The following is a 22,036-nucleotide window of genomic DNA, read 5'->3' as shown; positions in this document are numbered from 1 at the left end:
GATAGAGACCATCCTGGCTAACATGGTGAAACCCCGTCTCTACTAAAAATGCAAAAAAATTAGCCGGGTGTGGTGGTGGGTGCCTGTAGTCCCAGCTACTCGGGAGGCTGAGGCAGGAGAATGGTGTGAACCCTGGAGGCGCAGCTTGCAGTTAGCCGAGATCATGCCACTGCACTCCAGCCTGGGCGACAGAGCAAGACTCTGTCTCAAAAAAACAAAAAAACAAAAAAAAAAAAAAAGAAAGAAAGAAACAATGGTAGGAAAAATGATGGTTAAGGAGGAGGGGAGACTGACTGAAGGTTACTCCAAGTTAAAGAAGGCTAGACACAGGAATTTGAAGCTGAGACAAAGCCGGACATCCAGAACCAGGGAGATTAAAAGATGAGAGCAAGAATAAATGCAGACAACTTGGAATCAATGGCAGCAGCAACTGGGATGGGTAGTTGGTGTACTGGAAAAGAATGTGAGAATGAGAATATGCTTTTAGAGGTGGTGTGAGAGGTCTGAGGTGATTACTAAAATACCTGTTAGTATATGTTGCTTAGATTTATGAGTCAGCATGCAATGTGAAATAAACACATCATGGAGAATGGGCTATCCATTTGCTCAAGCATTTGCCCTTTGAATTACAAACAATCCAATTACATTCTTTAAGTTATTTAAAAATATACAAGACTTATATTGTGCTATATATAGTAGGTCTTATTTATTGTATATTTTTTTGTACCCTTTAACCATCCCCATCTCCTCCTCAGCCCCCATTCCCTTCCCAGTCTCTAGTAACCATCCTTCTATTCTTTATATCTATGAGTTCAATTGATTTGATTTTTAGATCTCACAAATAAGTGAAAATATGTGACATTTGTCTTTCTGTGCCTAGCTTATTTCACTTTACATAGTAATCTCCAGTTCTATCTATGTTGCAAATGATTGGATCTCACTCTTTTTTATGGCTGAATAGTACTCCATTGTGTATATTATCTATCCATTCATCTGGTGGTGGACACATGGGTTGCTTCTAAGTCTTAGCTAATGTAAAAAGTGCTGCAACAAAAAGTGCAGATATCTCTTTGATATACTGATTTCCTTTCTTTGGGTATATACCCAGCAGTGGGATTGCTGGATTTTATGGTAGCTCAATTTTAATTTTCTGAGGAACCTCCAAACTGTTCTCCATAGCGGTTGTGCTGATACACAGTCTCACCAACACTATATGAGACTTTCTGTTTCTCCACATCCTCACCAGCATTTGTTATTGCCTGTCTTTAGATACAATTCATTTTAACTGGGATGTGATGGTATCACATTATAGTTTTGATTTGCATTGCTCTAATGATCAATGATGTTGAGTACCTTTTCATATGTGTACTTGCCATTTGTATGTCTTCTTTTGAGAAAGGTCTATCCAAATATTTTGTCCATTTTTTGATGGGATTATTAGATTTTTTCCTGTAGATTTGTTTGAGCTCCTTATATATTCTGGTTATAAATCCCTTGTCAGAGGGGAAGTTTGCAAATATTTTCTCCCATTCTGTGGGTTCTCTATTCACTCTGTTGATCGTATCCGTTACTGTGAAGAAGCTTTTGTCCATGTTTGCCTTGGTTGTCTGTGCTTGTGGGGTATTGCTCAAGAAGACTTTGCCCAGACCAATGTCCTGGAGATCTTCTTCAATGTGTCCTTGTAGTAGCTTCATAGTTTGAGATCTTAGATTTAAGTATTTAATCCATTTTGATTTGATTTTTGTATATGGCAGGAGATAGGGGTCTAGCTTTATTTTTTGTCATATGGGTATCTAGTTTTCTTAGCACCATTTATCAAAAAGATTGTCTTTCCCCCAGTGTATGTTCTCGGTAACTTTGTCAAAAATGACTTCAACGGTGGGTTGGTGGATTTGTGCCTGGGTTCTCTATTCTGTTCCATTTGTCTACATGTCTGTTTTTATGCCAGTACCATGCTATTTGGGTTACTATAGTTGTGTAGTATAATTTGAGTCAGATAATATGATTTCTTCGATTTTCTTCATTTTTCTTTGGATAGCTTTGGCTATTCTGGATCTTTTGTTATTCCATATAAGTTTTAGAATTTTTTTATATTGCTGTGAAGAATGTCATTGGTAGTTTGATAAGGATTGCATTGAATCTGTAGATTGCTTTGGGTAGTATGGACATTTTAAAAATATGGATTTTTCCAATACATGAACATTGAATATCTTTCAATATTTTTGTGTCCTCTTTAATTTCCTTCATCAGTGTTTTATAGTTTTCATTATAGTAATCTTACACTTCCTTGGTTAATTTCTAAGTATTTAATTTCATGTGTAGCTATTGTTAATGGGCTTCCTTTTTAAATTTCTTTTTTCAGATCATTCACTGTTGGCATATAGAAATGCTACCGATTTTAGTATGTTGATTTTGTATCCTGAAACTTTACTGAATTTGTTTTTCAGTTATAATAGTTTTCTTGCAGAGTGTTAGGATTTTCCAAATATAAGATTATGCCATCAGCAAACAAGGATAATTTGAATTCTTTCTTTCTAATGTGGATGCTCTTTATATCTTTCTTTTGTCTGATCTAGCTAGGATAAGTATGATACTAGCTGTGTGTCTGTCATACGTGGCTTTTATTGTGTTGAGGTGTGCTCCTTCTGTACAGTTTTTTAAGGGTTTTTATCCTGAGTTGATGTTTAATTTTATCAACTTTTCAGCATAAATTAAAGTGCTCATATAATTTTTATCCTTTATTATGTTGATATGATATACCATATTGATTCATTTGTGTGTATTGAACCATCTTTGCATCCTAGGGATAAATCTCACTTGGTCATGAGGAATGATCTTTCTACTGTATTGTTGAATTCAGTTTGATGGTATTTTTTGAGAATTTTTGCATCAATATTTATCAGAGATATTGTCCAGTAGTTTTTTTCTTTTTTTAATGTCTTTGTCTGGTTTGGGTATCAGTATACTACTGGCCTTATAGAATGAGTTTGGATGTATTTCCTCCTCTGTTTTTTGGAATAGTTTGAGTAGAATTGGTATTAGTTCTTCTTTAAATATTTGGTAGCTTGTATGTATCTAGGAATTTGTCTATTTCTTCTAGATTTTCCAATTTATTGGCATATAGTTACTCCTAGTAACCACTAACAATCTTTTGAATTTCTAACAGTCTTTTCAATTTCTGCAGTATCAGTTGTAATGTCTCCTTTTTCATTTGTGATTTAATTTACTTGAATTCCTCTCTTTTTTTCTTAGTCTAGGTAAAACTTTGTCAATTTTGTTCAACTTTTCAAAAACAGCCACTTTTTGTTTCATTGACCTTTTGTATTGTTTTATTTCAATTTCATTTATTTCTGCTCTAATCTTTGTTATTTCCCTTTTTTATTAGTTTTGAGTTTGGTTTGCTCTTTCTTTTCTAGTTCTTTAAGACGCATCATTAAATTTTTTGTTTGAAGTTTTTTCTCTGTTTTGATGTAGGCACTTATAGCTATAAATTTCCTTCTGGGTACTGCTTTTGTTGTGTCCCATAGGTTTTGATATGTTGTGTTTCCATTATTATTTGTTTCAAGAAATTATTCATTTTTTTTTCTTAATTTCTCCATTGACCCACTTGTCATTTAGGAGCATATTGTTTAATTTCCATATATTTGTATCATTTCCAAAATTCCTCTTGTTATTTATTTCTAGTTTTATTCCACTATCTTCAGAGAAGCTACTTGATATTATTTCAGTGTTTTTGAATATATTATGAGTTGTGACTTAACATATGGTCTATCCTTGAGAAGGATCCATGTGCTGAGGAAAAGAATGTGTAGTTTGTAGTTATTGGATGAAATGTTCTGTAATTATCTATCAGAACCATTTGGTCTATAATGCAGATGAAGTCTGATATTTCTTTGTTGATTTTTCTGTCTAGAAGCTTTGTCCGATGCTGAAAATGGGATGGTGAAGTCTTCAGCTATTATTGTACCAAGTCTTATCTTTCTCTATAGCTCTAGTAATATTTGCTTTATATATCTGAGTGTTCCAGTATTGGATGCACATATATTTATATTCATTATGTCCTCTTGCTGAATTGACCCCTTTATCATTATGTAGTGACCTTCTTTGTCTCTTCTTAAAGCTTTTGTCTTGAAATCTATTTTGGCTGACGTAAGTATAGCTACTCCTGCTTTTTGTTTGTTTGTTTGTTTCCATTGACATGGAATACATTTTTCCTCTCCCTTTATTTTCAGGCTATATGTGTCTTTATAGGTGAAGTGTGTTTCTTGAAGGCAACACATCAGTGGGTCTTTTTATTTATTTAGCTGGTCTGTGTCTTTTGATTGGAGAATTTAGTCCATTTTCATTCAATGTTATTATTGGTAAGTAAAACTTATTCTCACCATATTGTTATTTGTTTTCCAGTAGTTTTGTGGTCTTCTCTTTCTTCCTTCTTTCCTTCGTGTCTTCCTTTAGTGAAGGGGATTTTCTCTGGTGATATGATTTTGCTTCTTGCTTTTTATGTTTTATGTCTCCATTGTATGTTTTTAGGTTTGAGATTACCATGAGTCTTGCAAATACTATTTTGTAACCCATTATTTTAACCTGATAACTTAACACTGTTAGCATAAACAAACAAATGAGCAAAAGAAAACAAGTAGAAACCTTACGGTTGAACTTCGTCCCCTCGCTTTTTAATATTTTGTTGTTTCTATTTATATCTTATTGTATTGGTTATGTCTTGAAAATTTGTTGTAGTCATTATTTTTGATTGGTTCATTATTTAGTCTGTCTACTTAGAATACGAGTAGTTTCCACACCACAGTTACAGTGTTATAATATTCTGTGTTCTTCTGTGTACTTACTACTACCAGTGAGTTTTGTACTTTCAGATGATTATTGCTCATTATTGTCTTTTTATTTCTGGTTGAAATACTCCTCTTAACATTTCTTATAGGACAGGTCTGGTATTGATGAAATTCCTCAGCTTTTGTTTGTCTGGGAAAGTCTTTATTTCTCCTTTATATTTGAAGTATATTTTTGCTGGCTATACCTTTCTAGGGTAAAAGTTTTTTTTCCTTCAGCACTTTAAATATGTCACACTACTCTGTCCTGGCCCATAAGGTTTCCACTGAAAAGTCTGCTGCCCGATGTATTGGAGCTCCATTGTATGTTATTTGTTTCTTTTCTCTTTCTGCTTTTAGGATCCTTTCTTTTTCCTTGACCTTTGGGAGCTTGATTATTAAATGTCTTGAGGTAGTTTTCTTTGGGTTAAATCTGCTTGGTGTTCTTCAACCTTCTTGTACTTGGATATTGATATCTTTCTCTAGTTTTGGAAAATTCTCTGTTGTTATGCCTTTGAATAAACTTTCTATTCCTATCTTTTTCTCTACTTCCTCTTTCAGGCCAATAACTCTTAGTTTGTCCTTTTGAGGTTATTATCTAACCTCAAAATGCTTTTTTATTTGATTTTTCTCAACACAGCTATTTTGAATTCTTTGTCTGAAAAGTCATATATCTGTTTCTCCAGGATTCATCCTGGTCTCTTATTTGCTTCATTTGATAAAGTCATATTTTGCTGGTTGATATTGATGCTAGTAGGTGTTCTTTTTTGTCTGGGCATTGAAAGGTTAGGTATTTATTTTAGCCTTCACTCTGGGCTTATTTGTAGCCACCCTTCTTGGGAAGGTTTTCCAGGTATTTGAAAGGACTTGGGTATCATGATCTAAGCTGCTTCTGCTCTAGGGGACACCACAAATATAGTAATATTGTGGTTTTCACAGACTTATAGAGGTATCCTCTTCATGGTCTTGGACAAGATGGGGAAGAATTCTCTGAATTACCAGGTAGAGACTTGTTCTCTTCCCTCACTTTCTTCCAAACAAAGAATCTCTCTTTCTATTATAAGCCACCTAAAGCTGGGAATGGGTGACACAAGCAACCCTGTGGCCACGACCACTATGGCTGTGCTGGATCAGACCTGAAGCCAGCCCAGTGCTGGGTCTAACCTAAGGCCTGCTGTGACCACTCTCTGGCTACTTCCTGTGCTCACTCAAGGTCCTGGAACTCTACAGTCATCAAGTGGCAAAGCCAGTCTAGACTGTGTCCTTCCTTTCAGGGAGGCAAGGTCCCCCAATTCCATGGTGGGTCCAGAAGTGCTGTTTGGAATTTACGGACTAGAGTCAAATTCCTTTGAAGTCTACCAAGTGTTCTATTGCTTTGTGACTGCTCTGGCAGTCAAACCACAAAACACATTTTTAAAAACTCTTCCCTCCCCTTTTCAAAGGCAAAGGAACTTCATTTCCTAGCTACTGCCACCCCAGGCCACAAAGAGTACTACCAGACTATTGCTTATATTCCCTTAATGCCCAAAGCCTCTTAAGTCAGCTTGTTGTGAATGCTCCCTGGCCTGGGACTCACCCTTCAGGACAGTATTCTCTCCTTTGGCCCAGGGCAGGTCCAGAAATGCCATCCAAGATTCAAGTCCTGGAATTGTTTTACCCCCCTGTGGCCATGCTGGTACCTAATGTGAAAGACAAAGTCCCCTTTCCTTTTTTCTCTGCTTTTCTCAAGCAGATGGAGTTTTGCCCTGTAGCCACCACAGCTGGTCACGTGCTATGAGTCTCACCTGAAGCGAACAAGTCTCAGCCACTCACCCAAGGCGGGTGTCACTGCTCATTATTTAGGGTCAAAGGGCTCTTCATTTGGCATGTGATAAATGCTGTCAGGACTGGGTCCTTTCCTTCAAGGCAGCAGGTTGTCTTCTGGCCCAGGGTGTGTCTAGAAATGTTGTCTGAGATCTAGGGCCTGGAATGGGGCCCTTAGGACTCTGACCAGTGCCCTATCCTGCTGTGGCTTAGCTGGTAACTTAGATGTAAGATAAAGTTCTCCCCACTCTTCTCTCTCTTCTCCTCAAGTGGAAGGAAGGGGTCTCTTTTGAAGCCATGAGCTGTGCAGCCTGAGGTTATGGAGGGGTGATGGCAATATTCCCTTGGCTGCCCCAGCTGATCTTAGTATGTCATGCGCTCACTCAGTTCACTGTCTCCAGGCCTAATTTAGCACGAGAACTCACCTAAGAGTTGCAGTTCTTATGTCCTAGACTGCTTTTCAGGTTTACTTGGAGACGCAGGATGCTCTAATCTTCAGTGGTGAGGTTTGCAGGCACTCAATTTTGGACTTCTAGGATTCATAATTTTCCTCTGGCAAGATCTGGTTTAAATGCTCCCTTCATAAGTGGGCATCAGCTGAGTTTGGTCTGGTTTTCCTTTCTGCTCTAACTGGGCAGCACTGAGTTCATTGTGTCATAACTGCTGTGTTCTTTCTCCCTCAGTGCCTAGAGAAGCTCTCTGCACCACTCTGTGGCTGCCAGAGTGGAGGAGGGGTGGCATCAGCAGTTCAGGACTTTTTTCTCTTCAGTGCCTCTTTTTCAACAATATGAAGTTAAATCCAGGTACTATGAGGGCTCATCTGATTTTTGGTTCTTACGAAGGTATTTTTTTCTTCTGTATAGATAGTTGTTAACTTGGTGTCTTTGTGGTGGGGATGATTGGTGGAGCTTTCTATTCCATCATCTTGCCTGCACATAATTTTGTGGACGGTTAGGAGTTATTCTAGTGATGCAATAAGGATACACAATTAGATTATAAAGGAAAAAGACACAGTTGAAGTCTGCAGAAATCTCTGTGCAAACCTTGCATGCTCTCCTTCTCTAATGAGGGGTGACACAGAGCACATGCTTGGCCCAGCAATGAAAATGCAGCAACATGTGTGAAATGATTTCTACCATGGAAGCCCACTTGAGACTCAGCACCCAAGATTTTTACTGGGGACTAATCACACAAGCACTCCCTGCCTGGCACATGCCAAAATGCCGGATTCCCAGCAGGAAAGTAGGTGTTCAGCATAAATCAATATAGCTTGCACATATAATCTACAGTGTGCCTCCCTAATAAGTTATCTGTTGACTGAGAATACTCCAGAACCAAGGCTGAAGATGTCAACCAAGGGCCAACCTTATAACTAGGCCCTTCTAAGAATAGCAGTCTCAGGCCTGCTAAATTAAATCTTTATTGCACACCATTTATCTACTGTGCTATAGCTGAAATTGATAATCAGAATGTTCTCAGGCCAGATAATCTTTCAGAATCGTATTCCTCTGCTACCTCCTAAGATTTGGGGCCTGTTTTAACTTCACGAAAATAGGAAAAAGGAAAGTTATCTATAAAAGAAAGTCTACATTACTTGGTGTAGGCTGAGTTTTTCTGGCCTCTGATGCTGTAAGTTGTGATAGCTACATTAGACCTCCATGAAATTTTGGGATTTTTCAATGTGGTATATCCATGTCTCAATAATGGCCTTGATCATCAACTTTCTTTTCTCACATTGGGTAGCTGCCTTTAGCCATGACCAACCTTTTTTGAAAATTAGTAGTAGAGAAATAATTTGCCAGGGTAAATGGTTGGATATTCATAGGCCAATATTATGAGAGAAATAGTTTTTAGCTCCTGGAGTGCATAACTGTTTTCTGTATAACTCTTTCCTTTTGTTGGAAAAGTAATTTAATGGAGTAGTCATTAATCTAGCAACTCCAGAGCTGCTAAACTTCCTTGATTATCTGGAGCGCTTCTTGGTATAGAACTTCTGATATTCTTTCTGGAATCATGTGGATGCCACGGCTCAACAGGCATAGTTCAAGAGCTTCTCTTTTATTCTTGAAAGCAAATTTCTCGAGGTTGACCTAGAAGGGAGAGTGGTGTACCTGGTCTAAAATCAAGAGTGTCATTCACTTTTAACAGAGATGTCACTTAGAACTTCCCTTTCCCTGGGAATTTAGGTAAATATAGCTTGAATCCTCAATTTTATAACCTGTGCAAGTCTAGTATTCTCCCCATGATTGCTGCGAATGTTCAGTCTTATATCTTCCCATATGCCTCTCTGCTATTTAGAGACAGAAAGTAGGTATTAGTGGTTGCTCTCCGCACCCCAGTGATAGGGGTGGGGAGAGTTGTGAGGGGAAATGAGGAGCGACTGCTACTGTGAATGCAATTTATTTTAGAGGTGATGAAAATTATGTAAAACTGATTGTGGTGGTGGTTATACAACTCTGTGAATTTATGAAAAATCATTAAATTGTATACTTTAAATGGGTGAATTGTATAGTAGGTAAATTTTATTTCAATAAAGGTGTTACTTTTTTAAAAAAAGTAAGAACGTGTGTAGATTTATTAAGTATTGCAGATTTGCCACCAGAAGTGTTGCAGCAGTTTGCTTTCTCACCATGAACGTATGAGAGTGCCTGTTTCCTCGCAGCTTCACCAACAGAATATGTTGTCATTTTTTTTTTGCCAGTCTGATAGGTGAGAGATTGTATCTCAGTGTATTTTTACTTTGCATTTCTCTAATTCTGAGTTTGAACATCTTTTCATATGTTTGAGGATAGTTTTTATACCTTTTGTGTGAATTGTCTGTTTATATATTTTCCCCATTCTTCTATTGGGTTTTTGGTTTTATTCACTCAATTTTTAAGAGTTCTTTGTATATTAGGAATATCAGCCATAGTCTGTCAGTATCCACATCCTTAACCATTACACTCCATTGACTTTCTGCTTTGGCACTTTATCCACTTAAACTCACTTTTTCTAACTTCTGTAATTGTAAATGGCTCAAATACTTATCATAGAATGATTTAAATGTAGTATAGGCCCTTAAAACCTACTATTTAGGGGCATGTTTCAAGCCATGTTCTCTTAAAGCTCTACCAGTTCTGGGAAAATGGAGGTAGGTAGTACAGCTGGATAGCCTATTCTGGGAGATTTGGGGAAGTATTTGTTTCTAAGACTCTTTGCTATTTATTTTTCTCTATAGCGCCAGCCCTACAAAATGAAGAACCTAATATCTCTGTTGCAATCTATTAGGCCATCCTTAATGCTAATAAGTAAAGGTGGAATCATAGTTACTGAGATAGCAAGTCATCTTGCTTTGGTAGTCAGCGCATGGGGAGGAGTAGTAAAGGAGTTTCACCATTCTGTTTAACTTCACTCTTCTTAAGCTGCACTGCTGATCAGCTTAAGAAAAAAGCTATAAAGCTTTTGTTTTGTCTTTTAACTGTGCCACTCTTAAGACCTTGTCTAGCATCCTTAGTATTCACCCTTTTGGAGTGAGTCTACTTTATCATTATTATTATTATTATTGGTATTATTGGTTTGCCCTTGACTACCTTCACCTGCCTTGTCCTTGACAGCTTGAAAGTTTCTTTAAAAACTAACCATGCAATTACCACATGACACAGTAACTGAATTTGGGGGCATTTATCCCAGATAAATGAAAACATGATAAGATGGCGGCGCTGAGCGGTGGCGGTGGCGGTGGCGATGGCAGTGGTGTGGAGCCCGGCGAGGCTCTGTTCAATGGGGACATGGAGCCTGAGGCTGGCGCCAGCGCCGCGGCCTCTTCGGCTGCAGACTCTGACATTCCCGAGGAAGTTATCCTCCAAAAATGTAGAAACCATACTTTTAACTTCTAAACCAACAGAAGAGAACAAATAATTAATAAAAATTAATCCCGAAGAAGTGAAGAAAAGAAAGAACCAGTAAGACAAATAGCACAAAGTGTGGAATATCAAACAAATAATCGATTAAGTTAGCACAGGAACATATAGAGGCCCTATTAGACAAATTTGGTAGGGAACATAATCCACCATCAATATATCTGCAGGCCTATGAGGAATACACCAGCAAGCTAGATACACTCCAACAAAGACAACAACAGTTATTGGAATCTCTGGGGAACGGAACTGATTTTTCTGTTTCTAACTCTGCATCAATGGACACTGTTAAATCTTCTTCCTCTTTTAGCCTTTCAGTGCTACCTTTATCTCTTTCAGTTTTTCAAAATTCCACAGATGTGGCCTGGAGCAACCCCAAGTCACCACAAAAACCTATTGTTAGAGTCTTCCTGCCCAACAAACAGGACAGTGGTGTCTGCAAGGTATGGAGTTACAGTCGGAGACAGTCTAAAGAAAGCACTGATGATGAGAGGTCTAATCCCAGAGTGCTGTGCTGTTTACATAATTCAGGATGGAGACAAGAAGCCAATTGGCTAGGACACTGGTATTTCCTGGCTTACTGGAGAAGAATTGAATGTGGAAGTGTTGGAGAATGTTCCACTTACAACACCCAACTTTTTACGAAAAACATTTTTCACCTTAGCATTTTGTGACTTTTGTCAAAAGCTGCTTTTCCAGGGTTTCTACTGTCAAACATGTGGTTATAAATTTCACCAGCATTGTAGTACAGAGGTTCCCCGATATGTGTTAATTATGACCAACTTGATTTGTTGTTTTTCTCCAAGTTCTTTTAACGCCATTCAATACCACAGGAAGAGTCCTCCTTAGCAGAGACTGCCCTTACATCTGGATCATCCCCTTCCGCACCCCGCTGAGACTCTACTGGGCCCCAAATTCTCACCAATCTGTCTCCTTTAAAATCCATTCCATTTCCACAGCCCTTCCGACCAGCAGATGAAGATCATCGAAATCAATTTGGGCGAAACCGGTCCTCATCAGCTCCCAATATGCATATAAGCACAGTAGAACCTGTCGATATTGATGACTTGATTATTAGAGACCAAGCATTTCGTGGTGATGGAGGATCAACCACAGGTTTGTCTGCCACACCCCCTGCCTGGGTCACTCACTAACGTGAAAGCCTTACAGAAATCTCCAGGACCTCAGTGAGAAAGGAAGTCATCTGCATCCTCAGAAGATAGGAATCAAATGAAAATGCTTGGTAGACAGGACTGGAACGATGATTGGGAGATTCCTGATGGGCAAATTACAGTGGGACAAAGAATTGGATCTAGATCATTTGGAACAGTCTACAAGGGAAAGTGGCATGGTGATGTGGCAGTGAAAATGTTGAATGTGACAGCACCTACACCTCAGCAGTTACAAGCCTTCAAAAATGAAGGAGGAGTGCTCAGGAAAACATAACATGTGAGTATCCTACTCTTCATGGGCTATTCAACAAAACCACAACTGGCTATTGTTACCCAGTGGTGTGAAGGCTCCAGCTTGTATTACCATCTCCGTATCATCGAGACCAAATTTGAGATGATCAAACTTACGGATATTGCATGACAGACTGCACAGGGCGTGGATTACTGACACGCCAAGTCAATCATCCATAGAGACCTCAAGAGTAATAATATATTTCTTCATGAAGACCTCACAGTGAAAATGGGTGATTTTGGTCTAGCCACAGTGAAATCTCGATGGAGTGGGTCCCATCAGTTTGAACAGTTGTCTAGATCCTTTTTGTGGATGGCACCAGAAGTCATCAGAATGCGAGATAAAAATTCATACAGCTTTCAGTCACATGTATATGCATTTGGGATTGTTCTATATGAACTGATGACTGGATAGTTACCTTATTCAAACATCAACAACAGGGACCAGATAATTATTATGGTGGGATGAGGATACCTATCTCCAGATCTCAGTAAGGTACAGAGTAACTGTCCAAAAGCCATGAACAGATTAATGGCAGAGTGCCTTAAAAAGAAAAGAGATGAGAGACCACTCTTTCCCCAAATTCTCACCTCTATTGAGCTGCTGACCCGCTCATTGCCAAAAATTCACCGCAGTGCATCAGAACTCTCTTTGAATTGGGCTGATTTCCAAACAGAGGATTTTAGTCTATATGCTTGTTCTTTGGCAAAAACACCCATCCAGGCGGGGGGATATGGTGCATTTCTTGTCTATAGAAACAAGTAAGAGAGAGAGTGCAGGAGAGTAGAAACAAAAGGAAAATAAATGAACATATGTTTGCTTATATGTTAAATTGAATAAAATGTTCTTTTTTTAAGGTGAACCAAAGAAAACTTTTGTGGTTAAAGACTAGATATAATTTTTCCCCAAACTAGTATTTATACTTAACATTGGATTTTGAACATCCAAGGGTTAAAATACATAGACATTGCTAAAATTTGGCAGTGCCTGCTTTACTTTCTGTTCTGGGTTTGTTTCATTCACTTGGTTATTTTAAGTATTAAACTTCAGTTTTCTCATGCAGCTTTTGTCACTAGCTATCACTTGTCCACTAGGGACTCCAGAAGACCATACCTGTGCCTGTGTTTGCAGGTGGGAAGTTGGCAGTAGGTTAACCTGGGTTAGATAAGGCAAACTGAATAGGTCTGATTTAGGAAGTCACTAGAATTTAATAATTTTTTTTTTTTTTGAAACAGAGTCTCGCTCTGTCGCCCAGGCTAGAGTGCAGTGGTGCAATCTCAGCTCACTGCAAGCTCTGCCTCCCAGGTTCATGCCATTCTCCCACCTCAGCCTCCAGAGTAGCTGGGACTACAGGTGCCTGCCACCACACCCAGCTAATTTTGTTTCTGTATTTTTAGTAGAGATGGGTTTTCACTGTGTTAGCCAGGATGGTCTCGATCTCCTGACCTCGTGATCTGCCTGCCTTGGCCTCCCAAAGTGCTGAGATTACAGGAGTGAGCCACTACGTCTAGCCCTTAACACTTTTTCTATAATGATTTCTTTTTACAACAATTTGGAAAATGTGGATATCCTTTATTTCCTTGAGGCAATAAACTAAATTTCTTTTTATAAATTGTGAGTGTAGGTGACCAAAAATATTGCTGAGGAGTGGCATGCTTGACATGAGTAAAATGACTTAACTTTGGATTTTTAGTGAGAAAATGTTATAAATTGGAAGTTCCTTTTAAATAACTTTTTAAAAAATATAGTAAGGGCCGGGTGCGGTGGCTCATGCCTGTAATCCCAGCACTTTGGGAGGCTGAGGCAGGCGGATCACGAGGTCAGGAGATCGAGACCATCCTGGCTAACACAGTGAAACCCCGTCTCTACTAAAAATACAAAAAATTAGCCGGGCGTGGTGGTGGGCGCCTGTAGTCCCAGCTACTTGGGAAGCTGAGGCAGGAGAATGGCGTGAACCCAGGAGGTGTAGCTTGCAGTGAGCCGAGACCATGCCACTGCACTCCAGCCTGGGCGACAGAGCAAGACTCGGTCTCGGAAAAAAAAAAGTACATTAAGGATGTCTTGCTCATGTAGAAGTCAAATTTCATTGCAAATGCATTGCCCCCTTCACACACAATTCCTCCCCTGCAAAAAATCTTCACAGAATTCTGTGAGAACTTTTAGGTGTGTTTTTCTTTGAGATTACTCTGGTTTCCAAACACCAGTTAACAGATATTTTAAAGTTGTTATTGAATTATTCTTACCTCTTATTATGCATATTTTAGCAATCACCTTATCATTGTGTCTCATGAAATTTCTGTTCTCCTTATATTCTTTGCCCAGCAAGATTCTACTTACGATGAATGAATGCTATTCTCCTTTTTGCATTCCATAGTATGAAGTATTTTTTAGTGTTCTCTAATACTTACACTTTGTTGTGTAGAAAATGACTGTAATGTGATGGTCAGTGCATTCTTAACTGTGATTCAGGGAATAAAAAGTAGAAAGCAACAGCATGTGGTCCTATCAAAGATTTGGCCATCTCTACTTCATTGTCAGCCTCTTAACTATATCTTCACTTACTCAATTTGGTTTTGTCATGATTTTTAAATGTAGCCAATAGTTCGAGATTCTTCCAGTGAACAGACATCTGTATAAATGCTTCTTTGCAGTCAATAAAGAAGAAAATTGAGAAGACTTTAATGATAATTTAGTTTTTAAGTACCCACAAATACATTTTTGAAACATTTTCTTTATTTGAATAGTTAGATGTCATCCAGGAAAATCACTCAATAATAATTACAGCAAACCGTTAGCCCCTCATTTGGGTAACTTAAGATAAGTAATGCCATTATTACTTCAGAATTGTTTCATGACTTTCAGTTTAGTTAAGAAAATGAAAAAGAGCATTTCTCATATTTTAAAAAATGAGACTAAGAAAGGAATAAAGAAATGTAACTATTGGAAAATATCAAAGCATATGATTTTTAAAGCCTTAAGTGGCATTAAATATATGATTATTAGTAATTGTTACATAGGGCTTTACTCATTCAAAATAGAAGACTAGCAAGCATGTAACTAACAGAGTTTGAAAAAAATTGACTGGGCGGGGGGTGGGGGAGCGTGCCCAGGATGGCCGAACAGGAACAGCTCCAGTCTCCAGCTCCCAGTGTGAGTGACACAGAAGATGGGTGATTTCTGCATTTTCAACTGAGGTACCAGGTTCATCTCACTGGGGCGTGTCGGACAGTTGGTGCTGCTCCATGGGTGCAGCCCGACCAGCGAGAGCTGAAGCAGGGCAAGGCATCGCCTCACCTGCGAAGTGCAAGGGGGAAGGGAATTCCTTTTCCTAGCCAAAGGAAAGTGAGACACACAACACCTGGAAAATCAGTAAGTCCCATCCTAATACTGTGCTTTACCAAGGGTCTTAGCAAATGGCACACCAGGAGATTATATCCCACACCTGGCCTAGGGGGTCCCACACCCACGGAGCCTCCCTCATTGCTAGCACAGCAGTCTGAGATGTAACTGCAAGGCAGCAGCGAGGCTGGGGGAGGGGCACCCGCCATTGCTGAGGCTTAAGTAGGTAAACAAAGCCGCTGGGAAGCTCGAACTGGGTGGAGCCCACCACAGATCAAGGAGTCAGACAGCTGTCTGACAGCTTTGAAGAGAGCAGTGGATCTCCCAGCATGGAGGTTGAGATCTGAGAACGGACAGACTGCCTGCTCAAGTGGGTCGCTGACCCCTGAGTAGCCTAACTGCGAGACATCCCCCACTAGGTGCAGACAGACACCTCACACCTCACACGGCAGGGTACACCCCTGAGACGAAGCTTCCAGAGCAAGAATCAGACAGCAGCACTCGCTGTTCAGCAATATTCTATCTTCTGCAGCCTCTGCTGCTGATACCCAGGCAAACAGGGTCTGGAGTGGACCTCAAGCAATCTCCAACAGACCTACAGCTGAGGGTCCTGACTGTTAGAAGGAAAACTAACAAACAGAAAGGACACCCACGCCAAAACCCCATCAGTACGTCACCATCATCAAAGACCAAAGGCAGATAAAACCACAAAGATGGGGAAAAAGCAGTGCAGAAAAGCTGGAAATTCAAAAAATCAGAGCGCATCTCCCCCTCCAAAGGAATGCAGCTCATTGCCAGCAACGGAACAAAGCTGAACGGAGGATGACTTTGACAAGTTGAGAGAAGAAGGCTTCAGTAGATCAAACTTCTCAGAGCTAAAGGAGGAACTATGTAACCAGTGCAAAGAAACTAAAAAACTTGAAAAAAGAATGGATGAGTGGATAACTACAATAATCAATGCAGAGAAGACCTTAAAAGAACTGATAGAGATGAAAACCGTCACAGGAGAACTACGTGACAAATGCACAAGCTTCAGTAACCAACTCAATCAACTGGAAGAAAGAGTATCAGAGATTGAAGAGCAAATGAATGAAATGAAGCGAGAAGAGAAGTGTAGAGCAAAAAGAGTAAAAAGAAATGAACAAAGCCTTCAAGAAATATGGGATTATGTGAAAAGACCAGATCTACGTCTGATTGGTGTGCCTGAAAGTGATGGGGAAAATGGAACCAAGTTGAAAAACACTCTGCAGGACATGATCTAGGAGAACTTCCCCAACCTAGTAAGGCAGGCCAACATTCAAATTCAGAAATACAGGGAACAACACAAAGATACTCCTCTAGAAGAGGAACTACAAGACACATAATTGTCAGATTCACCAAAGTTGAAATGAGGGAAAAAATGTTAAGGGGCAGCCAGAGAGAAAGGTTGGGTTACCCACAAAGGGAAGCCCATCAGACTAACAGCAGATCTCTTGGCAGAAACTCTACAGGCCAGAAGAGAGTGGGGGCCAATATTCAACATTCTTAAAGAAAAGAATTTTAAACCCAGAATTTCATATCCAGCCAAACTAAGTTTCATAAGTGAAGGAGGAATAAAATCCTTTACAGACAAGCAAATGTTTAGAGATTTTGTCACCACCAGGCCTGCCCATCAAGAGATTGTGAAGGAAGCACTAAACATGCAAAGGAACAATAGATACCAGCCATTACAAAAACATGCCAAAATGTAAAGTCCATCGATGCTAGGAAGAAACTGCATCAACTAATGAGCAAAATGACCAGCTAATATCATAATGACAGGATCAACTTCACACATAATAATATTAACATTAAATGTAAATGGACTAAATGGTCCAATTAAAAGACACAGACTGGCAAAATGGATAAAGAGTCAAGACCCATCAGTTTGCTGTATTCAGGAGACCCATCTCACATGCACAGACACACATAGGCTCAAAATAAAGGGATGGAGGAAGATCTACCAAGCAAATGGAGAACAAAAAAAAGCAGGGGTTGCAATCCTAGTCTCTGATAAAACAGACTTTAAACCATCAAAGATCAAAAGAGACAAAGAAGGCCATTACATAATGGTAAAGGGATCAATTCATCAGGAAGAGCTAACTATCCTTAATATATATGCACCCAGTACAGGAGCACCCAGATTCATAAAGCAAGTCCTTAGTGACTTACAAAGAGACTTAGACTCCCATACAATACTAATGGGAGACTTTAACACCCCACTGTCAACATTAGACAGATCAAGGAGACAGAAAGTTAACAAGGATATCCAGGAATTGAACTCATCTCTGCACCAAGCGGACCTAATAGACATCTACAGAACTCTCCACCCCAAATCAACAGAATATACATTCTTCTCAGCACCACATCATACTTACTCCAAAATTGACCACGTAATTGGAAGTAAAGCACTCCTCAGCAAATGTACAAGAACAGAAATTATAACAAACTGTCTCTCAGACCACAGTGCAATCAAACTAGAACTCAGGACTAAGAAACTCAATCAAAACCGCTCAACTACATGGAAACTGAACAACCTGCTCCTGAATGACTACTGGGTACATAACGAAATGAAGGCAGAAATAAAGATGTTCTTTGAAACCAATGAGAACAAAGATACAACATACCAGAATCTCTGGGACACACTTAAAGCAGTGTGTAGAGGGAAATTTATAGCACTAAATGCCCACAAGAGAAAGCAGGAAAGATCTAAAATGGATATGCTAACATCACAATTAAAAGAACTAGAGAAGCAAGAGCAAACACATTCGAAAGCTAGCAGAAGGCAAGAAATAACTAAGATCAGAGCAGAACTGAAGGAGATAGAGACACAAAACAACCCTTCAAAAAATCAATGAATCCAGGAGCTGGACTTTTGAAAAGATCAACAAAATTGATAGACTGCTAGCAAGACTAATAAAGAAGAAAAGAGAGAAGAATCAAACAGACGCAATAAAAAATGATAAAGGGGATATCACCACCGACCCCACAGAAATACAAACTACCATCAGAGAATATTATAAACACCTCTACGCAAATAAACTAGAAAACCTAGAAGAAATGGATAATTTCCTGGACACTTACACTCTTCCAAGACTAAACCAGGAAGAAGTTGAATCCCTGAATAGACCAATAGCAGGCTCTGAAATTGAGGCAATAATTAATAGCCTACCAACCAGAAAAAGTCCAGGATCAGATGGATTCACAGCCGAATTCTACCAGAGTTACAAGGAGAAGTTGGTACCATTCCTTCTGAAACTATTCCAATCAATAGAAAAAGAGGGAATCCTCCCTAACTCATTTTATGAGGCCAGCATCATCCTGATACCAAAGCCTGGCAGAGATGCAACAAAAAAAAAAAGAGAATTTTTGACCAATATCCCTGATGAACATTGATGCAAAAATCCTCAATAAAATACTGGCAAACCGAATCAAGCAGCACATCAAAAAGCTTATCCACCGTGATCAAGTGGGCTTCATCCCTGGGATGCAAGGCTGGTTCAACATATGCAAATCAATAAACATAATCCAGCATATAAACAGAACCAATGACAAAAACCACATGATTATCTCAATAGATGCAGAAAAGGCCCTTGACAAAATTCAACAGCCCTTCATGCTAAAAACTCTCAATAAATTCGGTACTGATGGAACATATTTCATAATAAGAGCTATTTATGACAAACCCACAGCCGATATCATACTGAATGGGCAAAAACTGGAAAAATTCCCTTTGAAAACTGGCACAAGACAGGGATGCCCTCTCTCGCCACTCCTATTCGACATAGTGTTGGAAGTTCTGGCTAGGGCAATCAGGCAAGAGAAAGAAATCAAGTGTATTCAGTTAGGAAAAGAAGAAGTCAAATTGTCCCTGTTTGCAGATGACATGATTGTATATTTAGAAAACCCCATCATCTCCGCCCCAAATCTCCTTAAGCTGATATGCAACTTCAGCAAAGTCTCAGGATACAAAATCAATGTGCAAAATTCACAAGCATTCTTATACACCAGTAGGAGACAAACAGAGAGCCAAATCATGAATGAACTCCCATTCACAATAGCTTCAAAGAGAATAAAATACCTAGGAATCCAATTTACAAGGGATGTAAGGGACCTCTTCAAGGAGAACTTACAAACCACTGCTCCGTGAAATAAAGGACACAAACAAATGGAAGACCATACCATGCTCATGGATACGAAGAATCAATATTGTGAAAATGGCCATACTGCCCAAGGTAATTTATAGATTCAATGCCATCCCCATTAAGCTGCCAATGACTTTGTTCACAGAATTGGAAAAAAACTTCTTTAAAGTTCATATGGAACCAAAAAAGACCCCGCGTTGCCAAGACAGTCCTAAGCCAAAAGAACAAAACTGGAGGCATCACGCTACCTGACTTCAAACTATACTACAAGGCTACAGTAACCAAAACAGCATGGTACTGGTACCAAAACAGAGATATAGACCAATGGAACAGAACAGAGCCCTCAGAAATAATACCACGCATCACAGCCATCTGATCTTTGATAAACCTGACAAAAACAAGAAATGGGGAAAGGATTCCCTATTTAATAAATGGTGCTGGGAAAATTGGCTAGTTATAAGTAGAAAGCTGAAACTGGATCCTTTCCTTACTCCTTGTATGAAAATTAATCAAGATGGATTAGAGACTTACATGTTAGACCTAAAACCATAAAAACCCTAGAAGAAAACCTAGGGAATACCATTCAGGACATAGGCACGGGCAAGGACTTCATGTCTAAAACACCAAAAGCAACAGCAACAAAAGCCAAAATTGACAGATGTGATCTAATTAAACTAAAGAGCTTCTGCACAGCAAAAGAAACTACCATCAGAGTGAACAGGCAACCTACAGAATGGGAGAAAATTTTTGCAATCTACTCATCTGACAAAGGGCTAATATCCAGAACCTACAAAGAACTCCTCACACCAGTTAGAATGGCAATCATTAAAAAATCAGAAAGCAACAGGTGCTGGAGAGGATATGGGGAAATAGGAACGCTTTTACACTGTTGGTGGGACTGTAAACTAGTTCAACTGTTGTGGAAAACAGTGTGGTGATTCCTCAAGGATCTAGAACTAGAAATACCATTTGACTCAGCCATCCCATTACTGGGGATATACCCAAAGGATTATAAGTCATGCTGCTATAAAGACACATGCACACGTATGTTTATTGTGGCACTATTCACAATAGCAAAGACTTGGAATCAACCCAAATGTCCATCAGTGACAGACTGGATTAAGAAAATGTGGCACATATACACCATGGAATACTATGCAGCCATAAAACAGGATGAGTTCGTGTCCTTTGTAGGAACATGGATGAAGCTGGAAACCATCATTCTCAGCAAACTATAGCAAAAACAGAGAACCAAATACTGCATATTCTCACTTATAGGTGGGAATTGAACAATGAGATCACTTGGACACAGGAAGTGGAACATCACACACCCGGTCCTATTCTGGGGAGGGGGAGGGGGAGGGATAACATTAGGAGATATACCTAATGTAAATGACGAATTAATGTGTGCAGCACACCAACATGGCACACGTATACATATGTAACAAACCTGCACGTTGTGCACATGTACCCTAGAACTTAAAGTATAATAATAAAAGAAAAAGAAAAAAAAATTGTGTCTGTGAAATACTCCAAAAGTTTGGCCATTTTGAGGCACAGGCTTTATTGATAGAGCTCTTTCTATAACTTCCCAGCATACCTGCCTCACTGTTACCTTCCTTTCATTTTTCACTCTCTTTTTCTTCTCAGTGCCATCCTGCCTTGGCTCCCATCATCTGCATCTGATGCCTTTCCTTTCTTTGTTTGCCAGTCTCCTTTGCAGTGGGACATGGCTAAGCTCTGTAGAGCTGCTCAGAAACTCATTGTCCCATCCTGTAGCTGTAATACATGCCTCCAGATTTTCACAGAGTAATTCTACTCTCCCTTCCAATTTAAGCCTACCAGAAATGTTAGTGAAAGGACATTAAAAATGTAACAGGTGACATGTATAGCTAACATGGATCTGGAGAAATAGGAAGCAGTAGAATTAAATGTTTCCCTTTTAGGTTTAATTGTATTTGTTCTTGGGTTTTGTTTTATATATTCTCCAAATAAAAACATTATTTTTTCTAACCAAGAAAAAAAAAAGAAAACATATATCCACACAAAACTTTGTCCACAAATGTTATAGTGGCTTTATTCATAACAGCTAAAAAGTAGGAAAAATCCATATGCCTTTAACCAGTAAATGAATAAACAAATTACAGTACATTTATACCATGGAATCTTATTCAGAATCAAATAGGAATGCTATACATAGATACAAGTTGGACAATTCTCAAAGGCATTATACTAAATGCCAGTCTCAAAATGTTGCATAGAATACTATTCCATTTATAAATCATTCTCAAAAAGACAAAATTAAAGTGTCAAAAGCATATTAGTGGGTCTCAGGAGTTAAGGGTGGTGATAGGATGTGACTACAAAGTAATAGCATGAGGGAGTATTCTGGATACTGTAGCTGTTCTTTATCATGATTATGATAGTGTTATACGAAACTATGCCTGTGTAAAAATTCATGGAACTGTAGACCAAAAATATCATTTTGCTTTATTATAAAAACTGAATTTAAAATAAATTTAATATAAAAATACTGACCATGTAGTTA

General features: G+C 38.9%; 1 long non-coding RNA gene and 1 pseudogene across 1 annotated transcript in view; both read left to right on the top strand.

Annotated features, from left to right (window-relative positions):
- LOC105496932 (uncharacterized) overlaps positions 1-22,036 on the top strand; it is a 74,280-nt gene that overhangs the window by 30,547 nt on the left and 21,697 nt on the right. The gene's annotated exons all lie outside the window — the stretch shown is intronic.
- Positions 3,458-13,208, top strand: LOC105496931 (serine/threonine-protein kinase B-raf-like; annotated as a pseudogene).

This window comes from Macaca nemestrina, chromosome X, assembly GCF_043159975.1.
Source record: "Macaca nemestrina isolate mMacNem1 chromosome X, mMacNem.hap1, whole genome shotgun sequence".
Taxonomy (NCBI): Eukaryota; Metazoa; Chordata; class Mammalia; order Primates; family Cercopithecidae; genus Macaca; species Macaca nemestrina.
The sequence above is the reverse complement of the archived record's forward strand: the minus strand, read 5'-3'. Positions and strand labels throughout refer to the sequence as shown.